The sequence below is a fragment of the Camelus bactrianus genome, chromosome 4, assembly GCF_048773025.1.
Source record: "Camelus bactrianus isolate YW-2024 breed Bactrian camel chromosome 4, ASM4877302v1, whole genome shotgun sequence".
In the NCBI taxonomy this organism is placed as follows: domain Eukaryota; kingdom Metazoa; phylum Chordata; class Mammalia; order Artiodactyla; family Camelidae; genus Camelus; species Camelus bactrianus.
Window position 1 is genome coordinate 9849673 of NC_133542.1, and position 14692 is coordinate 9864364.

The 14692-nt window shown below is 51.9% G+C and overlaps 2 long non-coding RNA genes and 1 other non-coding gene across 3 annotated transcripts in view; 2 read left to right on the forward strand and 1 right to left on the reverse strand.

Moving 5' to 3' along the window:
* Positions 1-3927: 3927 nt before the first annotated feature.
* On the forward strand, positions 3928-7849 carry LOC141577432 (uncharacterized). Its single transcript, XR_012506302.1, has 2 exons — positions 3928-5826; positions 6793-7849. It is a non-coding gene; the product is annotated as an uncharacterized LOC141577432 (long non-coding RNA).
* On the forward strand, positions 5653-5761 carry LOC141577599 (U6 spliceosomal RNA). The gene has a single exon (XR_012506853.1). It is a non-coding gene; the product is annotated as a U6 spliceosomal RNA (small nuclear RNA).
* A 1824-nt stretch (positions 7850-9673) lies between the features above and the next one.
* Positions 9674-14692, reverse strand: part of LOC141577433 (uncharacterized) — a 23042-nt gene continuing 18023 nt past the window's right edge. The window contains exons 2-4 of the long non-coding RNA XR_012506303.1: positions 12721-12805; positions 11741-12469; positions 9674-11450 (exon numbers count right to left, since the gene is read on the reverse strand). This is a non-coding gene — a long non-coding RNA (uncharacterized LOC141577433). The remainder of the gene's footprint in view (positions 11451-11740; positions 12470-12720; positions 12806-14692) is intronic.

Below are 14692 nucleotides of genomic sequence, written 5' to 3' on the forward strand. Positions count from 1 at the left end.
GAATTCAAAAAGATACACACACCCTGCTATTAGCAGCAACATCATTTATGATTGCCAAGATACGGAAGCATCCTAAGTGCACATCAATATTTGAATAGATAAAGAAGAGGGGACACACACACACACACACACACACACACACACACACACACACATACACACACGTAATGGAATACAATTCACCCATGAGAAAGAAGGATATTTTGCCATTTGTGGCCCTTCCTTTCCTTTTTTTTTTTCCCCCCTCCACTTTAAAAACCAGAATTTTATAACTGGGATAAACACTTCCATTGAGTCAAAAACAGTAAAATGCCTAGAAATAAACTTAATCGAGGAGGTTATCTATACTCCAGAATCTGAAATGACACAAAGAAATGGAAAGATGCCTTGTGCTCTTGCATTGGAAGAATCAATACTATCAACATGGCCACACTATCCAAAGCAAACCGCAGGTTCCATGCAACCCCTGTCAAAATACTCACGACATTCCTCACAGAACTAGAACAAACAATTTCAAAATTTTTAAGGAACAACGGAAGACCCTAAACAGGCAAAGCAATCTTTCGAAGGTCTCCTCTCCCTCCCTCCCTCCCTCCCTCCCTCCCTCCCTCCCTCTCTCTCTCTCTCTCTTTCTCTCTCTCTCTCTCTCTCTCTCTCTCTCTCCCTCCCCCCCCTCTCTCCCCCTCTCTCTCTCCCTCTCTCCCCCCCTCCCTTTCTCTGTCATCTTTTTGTTCTCTTTTCTTAGGATTTGATGACTTGAGACCATCCTTTATCATTCCTTGTAAAGCCGGCTTGATGGTGCTGAAATCTTGTAGCTTTTGTTTATCTGTGAAGCTTTTGATTTCTCCCTCAAATCTGAACGAGAGCCTTGCTGAATAGAGTATTCTTACCTGTCAGTTTTTCCCTTTCATCACTTTAAGTATGTTGTGCCACCCACTTCTGGCCTGTAGAGTTTCTGCTGAAAAATCAGCTGATAACCTTACGGGAGTTCCCTTGTATGTTATTTGTTGCTTTTCTCTCGTTCATTTTAATATTTTCTCCTTATCCTTAATTTTGGTCAATTTGATGACGATGTGCCTCGGTGTGTTCCCGTATGGTACTCTCTGCACTTCCACCTCATTTGGTTATTTAAAGGATCTTCAGTCTGTTCAATTCATAGGAGAGAACTTCCACGTGTATTTCTTCTCAGTTTTATGAAACAAAGAAGGACCCAGGAAACTGGCAAAACATAAATGCTTTTCTATTGGGTTGAGCAAAGACAGGCCCTGGCCGGGGACGGGGGGGGGGTGCTGGAGGGTCGGGGGGGCGGTGTAGAGAAGGATATAGATCATTGTTAGAGTGCCTGCTTAGCATGCATGATGCCCTGGGTTCAATCCCCAGAACCACCATTAAAATAAATAAATAACCTAATCAAACCCATCCCCCTCCTCCCCCCCCCAAAAAAAAGAAGGAGAAAAGAGTGAGAGACAGAGACAGAGACAGACCATCGGGAAAAGTAGCTGCACTAATACTTCCAAGAAACAGGACAACATAAAGATAATGGAAGAAATGCTGGATAGTGAACAGCCACGGGTGGTTGGCACAGACCCATAGCTTCTGGACTCGCTAAAAAAAAAAAAAAAAAAAAAAAAAAAAAAGAATATGAGAATCATATGGATCAGGAGATTGGGTCTGAATTTTGTGCCGTTTGACTTGTGCCAGTTACAAAGGTCATGCACAAGGAAGATGACTGGCTACTTTATTGTCTGAAATGAGACACTTGAAAGTGAAAGGAGGTGCTATACAATCGTGCCTGGACTGGGATTTTTCTAAGGGAGCCCAAATCCTTTACAATATATATCATGTTTTCAAAAATGAATATCATTCCTGGACAACATTTAAGCAATTATTTTCTGTGTTATCAGTAAACATTTTTAAAAAATCAGTAAGAAAGGAAGAGGGAGAGAGAAAGAGAGAGAACAGGAGTAACTATACGCGCGCGTGCGTGCATGCATGTGTGTGTGTGTGTGTGTGCGCGCGTGTGCGCGCACGTGTGTTGAGGTGGGGGCCTAAAAGAGGGTGAGGATTCTTTTCATCGAGGTCTGTTTGTACAGAATTCTCTCCTTCTCCGCTTTACACTGTGAAGGAAAAGCCCAGCTGGGATAACAAGCTAAGTCGCAAATCTAAGTGTAACAAGTGTCGGATTACTGATCTGAGTTCTGCTGGGCTAACTCGTAAATCTAAATTAATAAGTGCCGGTTTGCTGATTCCCTGTTCATATTTTGCTAGCCAGCTGGATTTTCAAAGAGACATATCTGGCCTTGAAATGTTGGTTTGCTGCCTCACTGCCTCTACTTTCGTGATAATGATGTTGCTAAAGCTATTGCGTGCCTATTGGCCGAATACCCCAAGCTGGTACTTAACCCTATAAAACCTCACGTGCACGTCTTGGAGGTGCTCAAGGCTTAGGAGCAGAAGCCCCTCTGAGCCCGCCGGCGTAATAAATCTGAGTACTCCAACCCTCCGAGTGGTGCTTGTTTCTTGGCCGGCCTGTCATTTCCATAACAGCACCGTTGACAATAAGAACGTCACTCTCGTTCCGGCATAAAGAAGACATCTGGGGAGGGTGGGGTGGGGGGTGGGGTGTAGATCTATGTTATGTCCTGATTCCAGGAAGGAAAGGGGCAAGGGTCAGCGTGCCCTTCTTTCTGGGGTATCTGTCTGTTCGCTTTTGGTGTTCGGCTGGTTTGGTTATTTCAGCTTTCTGTTTGGTTCCTTTCACAGATCCAGTGGCTCAAAACAGCATTCTGATTTTCTTTTCTCCTGGGGTTTGGTTTTTGATAGGTAGAGGGACAGGGCCCACGCAGGGGTGGGGGTGGGGGGTCACTGTGCCGGAGAAAGGGAGGCGGCTGTGGTGAAATCATCGAGCAGAGGGGATTTCTACGAGAGGGACTCTCCGAAGTGAATGGGGTCCAAGGAGATCAGCAGGGTTTCTGTGTGCTCGTTTGGTTTTGTTCGTGCGTGTGTTTGTTTTTTCTGGACGAGGCCAAAGAACTCTTCAGGTGGAGGTGTGTGTCCAAAGGGTCTGACAGGATGGGAGGATGCGGGGCGAGTCAGTCCATGTGCCCAGAAAGAGAGAGAATCTGTCATAGCTGAGACTCAGGCCTTTTTCAGACCTAGGCCCAGAGAGCAGTTCGGCTCCGAGCATTCACGGAGAAGTTCGCCGCCACCTCAGTCCTGTCCCCCACCCCCGCCCTCCCCCACGCCTCAGCCCCCAGTGAAGGAGGAATCATGAAGTGGCCACACTTAGGCTAAGCCAATTTTTGGCTTTATGCTTACTGCTTGCTTTTAGAACGATCAGCAAACTCGACTGACCAGACACCGCTCCCAGCTCCAGGCCCACTGTTAAAAACAGCTAAAGTTGTCGATTCTAACTGTTTGATTTGACCTTCCTCTGATCGTTCAACTTGACAATCATGTTTGGCGTCTGAGTCTTTCCCCAGGAAGGGAGTCACGGGAGGATAAGCTCAGGAGAACGACCAGCCCCCTCCCACCCCCCACCCCCCACCCCGAGTTCCTCCGTGGCGCTGGTGCCGCCGGGTGAGTCTGACCAGATAAAGAAGGTCACGGGCTGATGACCTACTAGACCACCAGGAGGTCCCATGTTATCAGACACTCATCCAGATTTAGGAGGAAGTTTCATCAGAGACCCTTGTTGATCATGAGCACCTTTTGTGCTCCCGCCTGTTGTGATTCCCTTTCATGCTCCAACCTGTTCGTCCACAGAAGCATGAAACCCCAACCCCAAGACGGGTTCACAGTTTGGAGGGCACTAGCCTGCTGTGAGTCCCCTTTGCCCAGCAAAGCAATCAAGCTGCCTCTTTTCTTCTAAACTCTAAGACCCTGTCTCTGGGTTATTTGGCTCGTCAGGGACGGGGTGGGGGAGGGCGATCTTTCGGCAACACCCGCAGAAGTTTCCCTGAGTGGCAGGAACCAGCGTGGCCCTCAGGCCTCAGCCCCGCAGGCAGGCAGGCAGGCAGGCAGGCAGGCAGGCAGGCAGGCAGAGTTGGAGCGACCGTTGGTCCCGCCCCCGCCCGCGCTCCACCCCCCCCCGCCCCCGCCGCTGCTTCCGCCGCCGCCGCCGCCACCGCCGCCGCCGCCGCCTCCCAGGCCTTCTCCACCGATCGGTCCCAAATCGACTGACTGTCTCCTGGAAGCGGGGGCGGGGACGTCAGGAGGATCCATTCGGCAGGGCCTCGTTCAATCGCTTCATTCAAATGCAGAAAGCTCTGTGCTCAGGTCAGAGCCTTTGACTTGGCCTCCGGCTCCTCTCTGTTGAACGGCTTTTGTTCTTTGGTTTCAATTTCCCCACCCTTAGGCCACCCCGTCCCAACTGCACGGAGGGAGGCGGGAGGGAGGGGGAGAATCTCGCCTGGTCTCAGGCCAAAGGAGTCCCCTCCTTTTCCTAATCTGGGTAAACCCCACTACACCGTTTGAGAATCATGGAAGGGCATGGAAGCAGACCTCTGACTTGATAGATTCCTCTGGGATGGGAGACTTTAAAAAAACAAAATTCTTTTTCCCCTGCTTCCAGGGAGGCAGAAAGGAGGGCCAGAGTGTTCCTCTTGCCTCGGGCAGTTCTTTGTTTGTTTCTTTCTTTCTTTTGTTAAATCTTTTTTTTTTTTTCCTTTTTTTCTTCCAGTTTTATTGAGACAGAGTTGACATACAGCAGTGTATACTTTGGGGGGGGGGCGGGGAGAGGAATTCGATTTTATGTATTTATTTTTGACCGGAGGTACTGGGGATTAAACCCAGGACCTTGTGCTTGCTTGCTAAGCACACACTCTACCACTGACCTATACCCTCCCCCTTGGCCAGTTGTGAAGTCCCTTTCATTCAGCATAGTCCATCGGGCACATTTTGGGGCAGCCTACTCTGGACCCCAACATTTCCCTATTCTGTAACTTCCCTGGAAGTTTTACACATTAAAAGCTGGGCTGTTGACTGTGCATGTGCGTCCGTGCGTGCGTGCGTGCGCGTGGTGTGGGGGCAGGAGGGAGGGAATAGTTTCCTAGAGGGCCTGCGTTTCATGGACCCAGTTTCTTAGTTCTGAGAACAGGTCTGTTCAAGGAAACAGTTGTAGTATCTCGTCTCAGGAGGCGGTGGTGTCGATGGGCTTCTGAAGCTAGGCCTAGGGAGCAAGCAGTCAGGTATCGCCTAAGAGGCACTTGTGTGGAAAACCAAAGTACAGCAAAAAGGTTAATCATTGGAGCAGATGAGAAACCAGATTCAGGGCCGGGAGTAGGGGGTCAGTCTGGTAGGAGATTTCCACACATCGGGGTCATCGAAACGGCTCGAGCAGTTTGAAATGCCTCTGATGATGTCCTGGGGTGTTCGGCTCAACTCTCTGAGCGGCTCCTCCAAAAACAGGCCCTAGGATGGTTTCCACAGGAGCTGTTGTGGCCATTTCTCTGACGTTTACCTCCCGTTGTCCAGCTTCAGTCTGCAGGGCTTCAGGAGACGGAGCATTTTAGTACTCAATGATGCCAAGACAAAAGGGTGAGAGAAAATGGGAAACGTTCGTGGAGATGGTCCTAGGCAGATAGTGGAGGCAACTAGAAGACCTTCAGTCTCCGGGCCGGCTTTCAGGTTGAGACAAAAACCCTAAGGCAAGCGCTTGCTGCCACAGCACATCGACTAACACGGGAACCATCCAGAGAAGATCAGCACGGCCCCTGAACGTGGACGACACACGCACATACGTGAAGCGTTCCGTAGCTTTAGTGATGTCAGTCACCCAGAGGAAGACAGATATCCTATGCCATCACTTCTAGGTGGGATCTGAAAGTAAGTCAAGACACCCATCCATACATAAATAACTCCATTTTAAAAAGACTCCAAGGAACCTATTTACAAACCAGAAACAGACTGGACTCGCAGACATGGAAAAGAAACCGATGGTTAACACAGGGGACAGGGTAGGGTGGAGGAACGGGGGAGGGCAGAGGGATAAATCAGGAGTTTGGGATTAGCAGATATAAACCACCCTATACAAACTAGGTACACAAGTAGGTCCTACTGTCTAGCACAGGGAACTATGTTCAATAGCTTGTAATAACCTATCCTGAAAAAGTATACGTGTGTGTGTGTGTGTGTGTGTGTGTGTGTGTGTGTGTGTGTGTGAATAAGTGAATCACTATGCCGTACGTCATAAATGAACACAACATTGTAAGTCAACTATACTTCCATTGACAGAGAGTTCCTACAATAAACAGGCAGGCAGGCAGGCAGGCAGGCAGGCAGGCAGGCAGACAGACACAGACACAGACACACAGACACACAGACACACAGACACACACACACACACACACACACACACACACACACACACACACACACCCCACAGACACAGGGGAACCCTAAGGAAAACGAGTAGCACTAGTATCTCTTATCCATGCATGTCTATCCCAGTTTAATGGAAACCTAAGTTTTTGCCTCCAAGTCAATGATGCTAATAACTCTGCTGCCAAGAATAGAAAAATCCTCACGGAGGATTTCTGAATCCCAGAAGGGTCAGGGAGGGAGAAAAAGAGAAAGGATTCCATTCTGCTGACAGAGGTATGATAGTTACCATGTGGGTGTCCGCCTCTAAAAGGGAAGGAAGGGGAAAAAACAGAAGTTTATTTTCCCTTGTATCTGAAAAGAAAAAAATTTAAAACTCAATCCTCTTGGAGACAAGAAGTCGTACACACCTCATGTCACTGATTCTCCTCCTCCACCTCCTCCTCCTCCTTCCTCTACTTCTTCTTCTAGTCTATATCTCCCATGGATTCTGACGACCTTGCCTGATGATGGCGGGTGATGGGGGCAGAGATCGATCTTTCTGAGAAGTAAGTTGGCAAGCGCTTTAGTGAAGCCTCGTAGGATTTACCCAGCGAAGCGAGTGCCTTCGTCCCTGGAGGCTGCGGAAAGTATGTCCCCAAGTCACATACGCATGTGTTTGTCTTTTGTTGTCGTTGTTGTTGTTGTTGTTGGTGGTGGTGGTGGTGGTGTGTGTGTGTTTGTTTGTTTGTTTGTTTGTTTATTTGTTTGTTTGTTTGTTTGTTTGTTTGTTTGTTTGTTTGTAGCAGTGTCCTGGCCATGCTGATGGCATCAGGCTTGCAGCGGGGGAAGGAAGGCTTCAACCCCTTTGGAAGTCATACCTACCATCCCAAGAACGTCTGGATGACCCCTACTATGTGGCAGTTGAATGGGGGCCAGTTACTGGGGTTCAGCGTGTCCAGAGAGAGGAGGTCTGAGGCCTCTGGGGACAAAAAGTTTGTATGTATGTATGTATGTATGTATGGCCAGTTGACTGTTTTTGCGGTCCTATAGGAATCTTCCTGCCCCTGTCTATTGAACAATGGGAGTCATCTTCCAAGTGCCCTGACACCAGACACCACGGTGGGTGAAGGAATGCGGGTGGGGTGGGGGTGGGTGGGGGAGGTCATCCAGGAAGCTGGGAGAAACCGAGAACGTCCGTGGGTCGGTGGGTCGGCCTGTCGGATGGTCGCCATGCTGGGTTTCCCCTAACCCAGGCCATTTGCCGAATGGACAGAACAGACTGGGGCCACGTGTGCCACCCACCCTCTTTCCGGAGGCTGTGGTCCACTGTGTTTGCATGAAAGTCAGTGAAGGAGGCATCTCCTCGGGACTCGGTTCCGTCCCTTTCACGAGAGCCTCCACTTTGGATGACAGCCAGCCAGCCAGCCAGCCAGCCCTCGATGCCAGGGCAGTAGACGACTGCCAGGAATATCCCATCCTTTCTGGAACCCTGAGTGTACCCACCTGTACAGACACAAGGCTGAAGAATACATGACGTTCCTTCCTAGTTGACAGCACTCCCCATGTCACTGAAACAGTGTCCAGTACGCTGACGTCATCTCCTCCCTCTCCCACACCCCCGCACGCGCACAAACACGCGCGCGCGCGCACACACACACACACACACACACACACACACTCTGTCTGTCTGTCTGTCTGTCTGTCTGTCTGTCTGTCTGTCTTCTAAGGATGGAGAAGAGTTTGCTGAGCTATTTCGGGTGCCCTCTCATCCTAGTTCCTATCTCCAAGTTGGTTCAAAGTCCAAAAGGCGGTCAAGCACTTAATCAGATAGGTCCCTCGTAAAGAATGCCTCCCACATCACGACGACAGGCTTCTTAGGCCAGCCGAGAAGCTCCTTCAGTTCTGCGCCCATCTTGGCTCTAAGTTGATATCAGTCTGTTACGGAAATGACAGGCCAGCCAAGAAACAAGCACCTCTCGGAGGGTTGGAGTACTCAGATTTATTACGCCGGCGGGCTCAGAGGGGCTTCTGCTCCGAAGCTCTGAGCACCTCCAAGACGTGCACATGAGGTTTCATAGGGTTAATTACAAATATGGGTCTATTCGCCAATAAGGCTCAAACAACAAAAAGCAAAGGATCAGTACACTGGAGCTTATCAATTTGGAACAGATCACGTTACTGACACTTGTTGAGCTTGGATTTACGAGTTAGCTTGTTAGCCCAGTAAACTGACACTAAACTTCAGATTTACGAGTTAGCCCAGCAGAACTTAGATCAGTAAACGGACACTTATCACACTTAGATTTGTGACTTTAGCTTGTTAGCCCAGCTGGGCTTTTCCTTTACAAGTCCTCCAGGATCCAAGAAAGCCACGTTGGAAAACAAGTGGTGATTCTGATGGGACAGGAGATCAGTCATTTGGGGGCGAAGGGTGGGGTAGGGAGACATACCAGCCTGTCTGTCTGTTTTCACCCAGTGTGGGAGCCGTCCCAAAGAGATAACTCGAGAAGAGAGAAACAGGGAGTTGACAAAGAACACGTGCAGTGGCGTGCCCTCCCCCCCCCCACCCCAGGAGAAGGCCAAGCCAGAAGTCCCTCCGGATGGCGGGTCCCGGACTCCAGCTTCCAGGGGAAGCGATGTTTTTTTCCTCCCCATTTCAGGCCCGGAAGAAGAGGGAGAGGCAGAGTGTCCTTCTCGGGCATCCGCTGTTTCTGAAGCACGCTTGTTGCCAAAAGATCGGCCCCCGTCCCCGACGAGCCCAAGAATCCAGAGACAAGGTCTCGGAGCTTAGAAGCAAAGAGGCCATTTTATCGCTCTGCCGGGCAAAGGGGATTCACAGCAGGCTAGCGTCTTCAAAACTGTGTACCCACCTTGGGGATGGAGTGGGTGGGGTGGTTCTAGAGCCATAGCTCAAACAATCGGGCATCGATCACCATCCACAGAATCGTTTTCTCATCAGAAGACTCAGAATGGTGTCACGATGCCTCCAGGTGACCCATTCTATAGAGGCTGGTGGTTAGATCTCGTTATCTCATAAGCACTCAAGGTGTGGCCTTCTTGGTCACTCAGGCTATTTTGTCAGGTCATTAGTCCCGTGACCGACCTTCTCCTCGGAGAAAGACTCAGAGACCCAGCATGATGATGACTTTCAATGAGTGAAATACAGTAGAAACAGTAAGATCGAGAGCTTCCAGTTTCAACAACAGGCCTGGAACCGTGAGCAGCAACCAGTCAGTCAGGACAGTTGACCGTTTTCAGGGCGAGCATAAGAAACCGAATGACACCCCCCCCAGCAAATGAATGAGTGAATGAATGAAATGAATGAATGACCTAATGATCCTCCCCCCCCCGCCAAAAAAAGAAGCAATAATCCGTTAGCCTAATTCCGGCCATTTTATTCATCCTCCTTCACCCTGAAGCCCCAGTCACCCACGTGCCACAGTGGTCTGTTTTCTGGTTTCCTCCACCACCCCACCCCCCACCAACCACCACCCCGCCAACATCCCCCCATGCCCAACCACCGCCCCAAGTGTGGGACTGGACGGGGGTGCAGGGGGCTGAGGGGGCGGCAATGGCGGCTTGAGGTGAGGGTGGGGAGTGTTCCGCCCAGATCGTATAGGAAGCTCAAACACAGCTGCAGTACGAGACAAGATGGTAGATTTCTGTGAGTCCTCCCTCCTCTTAAAATCCGTCCTAAGGAGGAGACAGACAGAAAGAGAAACATCACCCTCACTCCCAACGCCTCCTGCGCCCTCGATGCGCCCCAAAACAACAACAAGAAAAACAAAAACAAACACGACCACAAATAAGTCGCTATCCCTGGGGAAGAAGGATTCGATGGCATGGGGATATCATTCTAAAATTCATTCCCTCTTCATCACATTTCATGGAAACCGATTGCAATCTATGAGGCCCTGTGAAGGTAGGGGTTGGGGGGGTAGGGAGGAGGGAGGGAAGTGAAGGGGGGGGAGAGGGAGAGAGGGAGGGGGAGAGAGAGAGAGAGAGAGAGAGAGAGAGAGAGAGAGAAAGAGCAGAGGAGAGGAGGGATAAAAGGGGAGAGGACAGGAAAGGAGAGGAGGGAAAAGAGGGGAGGGGAGGGGAAATGAGAAGAGGCGAGGGGAGAGGAGAAGAGGGAGAGGAGAGGAGTGGAGGGGAGAAGAGAGGAGTGGAGGGGTGAGGGGGAAGGGGGGAGAACAGGGAAGAGGAGAGGAGGGGAGAGGAGAGGAAAGAGAGACAAGGGAGACAGACAGACACGCATGCGCGCGCGCGCACACACACACACAGAGAATAGCGAAATGGAGAGAGAGGCAGAGAGAGAGAGAGAGAGAGAGAGAGAGAGAGAGAGAGAGAGAGACAGACAGACAGACAGACAGACAGACAGACAGACAGACACGGATCTAGGTCAGGGATACTACACATGGGTATTCTTCTGAGTGATTTTATGTGTTTTCTCAATCGCCACCTCTATGGAGATAAAAATCGCTCCCATAAGATGAAGGGAGTCCTTCTGCCACCGCCCACGGCCCCGCCCACCAGCACCGCTTGTGTTTGTCAGGGATTCCAAGCCAAAGCACGTGGAGGAGCGGGAGAGCTTCCTGGCAGCCCAAGGAGGAGGAAAGTCCGGCAGCATGAGAGAGGTGGTTGGCACGGGGAAGCTGGAGGCCGGCTGACGAGAAGATGGGTGAGGGGGCAGGGAGGAGGGTTTCCCAAGTTGGAGAGCCAAGACGAGGGAGGGGAGCTGTCGGTGGCTGCGTTCTGACCCCGACCCCAACCCTGACTGGAGCGGATCCCTGAAAGGAGGCGGTTCGGGCTCTCTGGCCGAGAACGCCCCTCTCTTCCTCTTTGTGCAGAAACACCTTCCGCAGACCGAGAAAGTCCATCCCGAGACCCTCGTCGGAAGAGTCCTTTCCAGACCCATCACGATCCTCCTGGGCCAAGGGGTCCAGGGGATGGGGCGGGGCCTCCATTCGATCCGTCTTCCGTCCGTCCGTCCATCCACAAGATCTTGAACATCCATGTAGGATTCTGGATGGTAGCAGTTTTCCAGGATCCTCCAAATCCTTGTAAGTCCTCTCCTGGCAGATTCGACCCCTAGGTCGTACCGCGCAGCACAGGGCACTAGATTCAGTCCCTCGGGACGAGGGTTCCTGAAAAAGACCAGGAAAAAGAAGAACAGAATCACTATGGTGTGCACCAGCCAGAAACCAGCACCACCTTGTCACTCTAACAGACTTGCAAAAGGCGGGGTAGGGAGAGAAAGTCATAGGATGGCTACCATCCCTCCCACCCCCACCCCACACGCCAAGCCCCAGACCATCGTCATCCCTGCTCCCCCTCCCCTCCCCTTTCCTCTCCCTTCCCCCTCCCCCTCCCCCTCCCCTCCATCGACGCCCGCCTCCCGCTTGTACCCCACTCCTCTGAACCCAGCACCACCCACCCCAGCCTGGACGGGCTCGGCTCAGATCGGCTCGGCTCGGCTCGGCCCGGCCCGTCCGTCCGGTCGACTTCTTCGCAGGGTCTAAAATAGCGCCCGGCCGACAGGCAGGTGGCACATGGCACATGGCAGGGGAGCGAGCGGGACGGTTCGGGATCTCTGGGTGGCAGGGACACGCGGCCGGACAACCAGGAGCACGGACGGCCTGGCGTGCGTTTCTCCGCTCGGGGGGGCCTCGACCAGAGACCGTGGTACGGGGAACGGGGACACACACACACCACACACACACCACACACACACACCACACACACCACACAGACACAGACACACAGACACACAGACACACAGACACACACACCCACCCCTTCACCCCCACCCCCAAACCTCTGACAGCTTTCGTTTGTTTTCGGCCGACCGTCCCTCGATGAGGTACGAGTGCCTTGGCTGGGGCTGGGGGGGGGTGGAGTTCCTCCCTCCACAACGACCCCACACGGGCTCTGTTCTGGTCACCCGAGTCCTCTTCCAAGTCAGACCACAGGCCTCCATCACCCGGCGCGAGCACTCGGGGAAACAGTCACCATCCTCATCGCTCCGCTCCACCTCTACACGTGAAGAACTGTTCCCAGCCCACGCCACTCCACCCCACCCCACGCCCCGATGCCACCCACCGCAGTGGAGAGAAACGAGACGAATCCACAGACGTGCATCAATCCGATGAAGAAAACGACGGCCCTATTCCAAGGAAGCATAGATATCTAGGTAGGAGATTCATCGAGTACTATGGAGGCGGTGGGAAAGGGGGGGGTTGCGGTGGGGAGGGTCTAGAGATCAGGCAGTACAGCCCATGCTTAGCATGCAAAAAATAAAGGTCCAGGGTTCAATCCCCAGCACCTACTCTTCAAAAATAACCCGAGAAGAAGCAAGACGGCGGAGTAGAAGGACGCTCGTAGCTCACCCTCTCCCACAAATACACCAAAACTCACATCGACGGACCCACTCGGCCAATCAGACCACCTGCGGAACTCCGACAGAACACCGCCCTCTTCGAAAGACAAAGACGCCCAAAATCTGGTAGGAGAAAAGGAGAAAAGAAAGAGTCAAAAGCAAAACAGTGCGGGAGGGCCCGGCAGAGGAGGAATAGGGCTCGTTCGCCAGACCTCCCCGTCTCCAACGGAGAGGCCGACGGGACGGTGGGGGAGCCTCCGAGTCTCAGATCTGCCCGGAGCGCCCCTTGACCGACCGACCCAAGTGAAACGGGCACAGAGGGTCCCCGCGACACCCAGCCCGAGTCGCAGGCCGGCAGCCGGGGGCCGGGACAGGCCGCACGAGCCGGGCAGAGGACCGTGGCGGCGGCACCACGCGCCGTGGCCGGGAGGGGATACAGAGCAGAACAACCCGCCCCCCCAACCCGTCCATTACGGGGAAAGAAAGGCAAAGCAACACGGCCGGTGTGCCCTGGGGAGAGGGGCGCCGTAGCCTCCATCTCCTCAGACCCGCGGCGCCATCACCGGCCCTTCTCGCGAGAAGAGAGGCGGGGCGCAGCCACAGCCGCCATAGCCCCTGGCGCGCGGCGCGCAGCGCGCGGGCGGGGGCGGGAGCGGGGGCGGGGCCGAGACTCGAATCCGCACCCGGGGGCTCTGCAACCTCCTAGGCAGGACTGAGACTCGTTTTCAGCCTGAGGCAGATATTATATATCTGCCCCGGTACCTCAGAGAACTCGCGCCACCAAGACTAAGAAGGAGCCGAGTTTTGGAACGCAGCAGGGGCGGGGCGGTTCCACGGTCTCCCCCGAGCCCACCTACGGAGAGGAGCGCCGACCCGACCCGAGGCGGAGCACACAGCCGCACAGAGCAGCGGAGCGACCGGCGCCGGGAGAGGGCAGGCGGCCAGCCACCCTCCCTCCTTCCCGGCAGGAACGCAGCATCCGACCGCGGTGCCAGGAGGGGGCGCGATCTACTTGCCCACAGGCACCGAGGGCAGCACAGACGAGGGCGCCGACAGAGGGCCCGCGGAAACAGCAAGCTGAGTTCACGAAACAGGGCGACGACAGAAAGACTTCTCGGTGAAACCGTTAAGAGCGCACCGTCTCCAGGAGAACACATCCTTTTTTTTTTTTTTTTTCCCTCTTTTTTTTTTTCTTTTCCTTTTTCTTTTTTAATCTCTTTTACATCGGTTTTACCTTCTGTTACCTTTTTAACCTTTACTTTTGAACAGTCGTATACGTTTACGGTTTTAATCCCTTTTAAATGTTTCATTTCAAGTCTTTTCATTATTATTATTTTTAAACATCCACCCCCTTCCCTTTTTCATTCTCTTGGTTTTGATCTCCTGTTACTGGTTATTCACAGGTTTCAAATATTGTTTCTCGATTTTTTTCCTCCTTTTTATTAAGGTTATTAAAAGACGTCTCAACTCGATCGCTATTCTGCTTCCACTTACTCTTCTATTCATGATTACACACTGTCTTCAAACCTTTTCTTTCTCCCGTCTTTTAAAATCCTCTGTTTTATCTTTTGTTAAAATCTGTTCTATTTCCGATTACCTTTTAAAAATTTACTTTTGAAACAATTGTATATTATTTTCTGATCTTTTCTATTTGTTTTTAAAGGCTTTTAGAAGACGTCTCAGCTCAATTGCTATTCTGCTTCAACTTGCTCTTCTATTATTGATCGTACACTGTTTTCAAACCTTTTTTTCTCCATTCTTTTAACATCCTGCCCCCACCCCCTCTCTCCCTCTCCCCCTCTGTCTCTGTCTCTGTCTCTCTCTCTCTCCCCCTATCCCCCTCTCTCTTTTAAAGTTTTATGCCTGCCTAGGCTTTCGATAAATACATAAACTCCTTAAGGACACCAATAGATAACTGATACTCCTTAAGCCACAGTGCCAGAGAGATAGGAGCATTATGAAGAAGCAGAGGAACCACTCCCAATTAAAAGAGCCAGAGAAATTCCCTGA